Below are 3,814 nucleotides of genomic sequence, written 5' to 3' on the forward strand. Positions count from 1 at the left end.
AAAATTACATTTGTCGTAAACAATGTAGCGACGTATTTTTCTGTCTGATAATAGGATTTTGCAAGTTCTGATATGTAAAATAAAATATTGTGTTTTGATTTAAAACTCAGACTGAATGAACTAGTAAAAGCCAAAAACCCCCCACAACTTTAAATGTAATTGAATGTGAATTTATCTAAATTGGGAAGCTCCTTTTATGTGCATCTGGCAAGACGTCAAGTTACAAGATTTTTGTTTGGCTGTGTAGTTTACACTGACATTTAGGATCAAAACAGAGTTCAAAAGGCGTTGTGCGCGCTAATAATCTGAAAATTTTAATTGTTCCATACAACCTCGAGCCAGTCTAGCCCCCATCTTAGCTCGGGAGTTGGCGATCTACGAAAGAGGTCAACCTATAAGAGTCCGGTAAAATTATTTAGCCAAAGCACTAAGGAATTCCCGTATGTTCTTCAGAAAGAAAACTAAAATGCCGGCAAAATCTGTCAGCGACTTCAAAACAACGAAATTTGACATACATTTTAGTCTTCATAGAACGTGCATCAATAAATTTTTGCTGTATTTGGGAAAATTTAACCAAAATTTCCAAGCTGTAAACCACTAAAAGTGACTAAAACACATTATAATTTGTAAGCACGTAAATTCAATTTATATCGACTTTTCTAAGGGTTTCAACAAAGTACCTCACAACATCCCAATCCGGAAACTATAGCGGATAGATTTCCAGCTTTGCTAAATAATTGGTAGCAATTCTATCTCTCTGCTCGGTCCGGCTTTTTCAGGATAAATAATGCGAGGTAAATCATATTCAATAGGGCCAGCGACGTCCCTCAAGGCGATCACTTAGGCCCTGTAGCGTATACGTTTGAATTATGTACAAAATCTAAGAGTAAGCATGAATCTAGCATTAGAAATAGTGTAGACAGTCTTTGCAATTAATGTCTTCACCGGCTGACTGTAATCGCCAATCACTAAGCCCCCCCCCCCCCGTATGACAACAAGTCAATGTCACGTCAGTTCAGTGGAAACGAAAATGTTGCCAACACCACCACATAAATGCGAGCAAACTAGAGCAGAACGGAAACGGCAGAATTCTACTGGGACTGTGCTGGTGACAAGGCAGTAAGCAGACGTCACATTCCGCCTCGAGCATCGGCCGCATTTTCAGCCAGTCGAGGAAAAAACTCGAGCAAACGCGAAGTTGGCCGAATATTTTGGCAATCAGCATTTCAGAAAATTCACTTCTCCGCGAGAAGCGCGCGGCGAAGAAATAACCTATCGATCTCGGTTTCAATCGGCGACGGAACCACACGGAAAACATCGGGACGACCTATAGCAGTAGACGGAAAGCTGTCATCTCCACGAGGAGAATATAACCTAAAAGACATTTGACTGAGTTCGAATTTATGCTGTAGCATCTCCATTCCAAGAAGCATTCAGACAACGGCGAAAGTCAAATCTAGCGTGGATCGAACAAAAATCGGTGAAGGTAATAGTCCGAGTCATAGTGAAAAAAGCTATGCACTAATTATTGCCATTATAGAAATCGAACATTCCCGTAAGGAACGCATGACAAGCAGGACATCAGGTCAAGTTCGGGTTCGATCTCGTAAGACAGCACTATTTTCGGAAGAATTGAGGCTACTGCACAAGGTATTTATAACCATTAACAAATGCGCCCAACAATGAAATGCAATCTCAGTTTCCACCGTTATAAACAGATTGATTCGCGCTTTCCGTGCTCAGAGCTAATTGCGAAGAGGAAATCTCCAATAGAACGGAACAACGAAACTAGGATCGTCCAGGTGAAGGACGTGACCGGTAGGACGAATTCTTGAAGCTCTCCGAAGTCGGAAGTTCGCAGCAAAAAACCTTCCAGTGGGAAGTGAGTAAAAGCACAAGATTACTTGTATTCGAGCTGCTGAAACTGTTGTTTTGTCAGGTTTTTTTTAGTTGCCAGACTCAGCGGAAACTGCGAAGGAGTCATTTTCTTCTGCTACACGCAGTGCACACTACGAGGCAACGGTTTTGTCTGCTAAACAGAACGGAGACAGTGACAAAGGTAGGTTCTCCAGCTGGAGTGGAAGCCATCACGGAGTGACTGAGAAACAAAACAGTGCCAGTTGCACCACCGAATCGATCGCCAAGCAAAGGAAAATCGCCGTAGAAGTTTTCCGTCGAAGAGCCACGGTGTCGGTATTTGTCAAGGAGGTGGAAATGTTACGGGGGACTGAAAGGTCTCAATGGGTTGGCTTAAATGGAACCGGAAGGCTATGCAAGTCAGGCAAATAGAAGGATGGGCCCATCATACGTGAGTAGTAGTAGTAGCTAGGAAGTTAAAACATTAATGGTTAAGCAGGAGGGTGTTGAATAAATGTAATAAGTGCAGATTTGGGTTCATGTTTTGTTGGTTGCGTTCATGAGTTTCGGCCGGTAGACCGGGTACCCAAGGCATTCCAGCTTAGGGGGAGAAACCGAACAGCCCTCTTATTTTTATCACATTCATGAATGATTTCTGCAATTATATCAAGTCTGGAAAACTGTACGCTGATGATCAAAAAATTGTCCGTACCATAGTTGCGGTACTCGACTCTGTAGTGCTTATAAAACACATTTGTTTGCATCAAGAAAAGTGCATGCTTAATAGCATGGAAGTTAACGTTACGAAATTTAATATGATAAGTTTCGATCGGTTGCAAAAAAAATATTGAAATGGTATTGTGCAATCAATTATGTATGCCTATACGTAACGCTACAATAAAAAACGCCAATTCGTCACTAAAACACCAACCGCACACGCCCTCAATAAGGCACAGCGAAAGCAGAATCCCACATACCTGCCACATTCCGCAGTCATAGTCATCGAACGCGCCGCTCTTGTCTATTTTATCATGGGGACCCTTTGGGCAGCACGAAGCTGTTCAGTAGATCAGCGAGACGACGACGCCGACACAACGAGCAAAAGGTGGAAGGAAACCCGACAATCAACAGCGATATTCCGAAGCTGCCAATCCGCCACCAGCCAGCAGCGACCGCGTAGTACCTAACATTGAACTTGACCAACAGAGAGCGAGAGGATGCACATACCCTCACCGGTGTACCTGTTTGCCTTCCAGCAGCACCAAGCGATCAAGTACAATCTGTTTATGCTTACACCGCGCTGGGGAGTAGTGGGTGAGCAAAACAAAACAGAAGAAAAGCCTCCAACGATGATTGTCTCGGATCGGGAGCTTTCGGGTTGCAACGTAGCAACCCGAACGCTTCACAACGCTTCGGATGTTGCACGTGAGTTGAGAGACCTTTCGTTCGGGTGGTGCGACACATCGCGATCTTTCGTACCGGGCACACAAACGATCGTTGGCCAGACATGGTAGGCACGCATGGTGCTTCGTAACGAACGCATTTCTTCTAATCTTGATCGCGCAGCTTTAGATTCGCACGTTCAAGGCACTGACGTTGCGCCGTATGAACTCGCCTGGTTCTTTGTTGATCGAAGCTTGTTAGAATATTTCCTGCCTTGTTTATCCTCTCGTTTGCGCGGCTTACGTCTTCCGTAGGGTTTTCATACATAAATTTGTATCGTTTTTAGTGTCAATTAGTGGGATTGGGACGACAGTGTAAAGGGCGATAACAGCCAAGATCAGCTGTGTTCTTCTCGCTGCGTTCTTTCCCCTCCTGAGTCATCATCCTGAGGAACAAAGTTAGTTTCCTCCCGCGAACATTGGAATTTAAGTTCTCACGGATTGCGAAGAATTTCCATTTGGCTTTATTGTGTCTTTGTTCAACTTAGTACTGCATAGTCGCAGTCATTGGATAT

General features: G+C 43.7%; 1 long non-coding RNA gene across 1 annotated transcript; it reads left to right on the top strand.

Annotated features, from left to right (window-relative positions):
• Nucleotides 1–1,324: 1,324 nt before the first annotated feature.
• LOC131677480 (uncharacterized) lies at nt 1,325–1,847 on the top strand. The gene is made up of 3 exons (XR_009303371.1): nt 1,325–1,486; nt 1,541–1,650; nt 1,719–1,847. It is a non-coding gene; the product is annotated as an uncharacterized LOC131677480 (long non-coding RNA).
• Nucleotides 1,848–3,814: the final 1,967 nt, after the last annotated feature.

This window comes from Topomyia yanbarensis, chromosome 1, assembly GCF_030247195.1.
Source record: "Topomyia yanbarensis strain Yona2022 chromosome 1, ASM3024719v1, whole genome shotgun sequence".
In the NCBI taxonomy this organism is placed as follows: domain Eukaryota; kingdom Metazoa; phylum Arthropoda; class Insecta; order Diptera; family Culicidae; genus Topomyia; species Topomyia yanbarensis.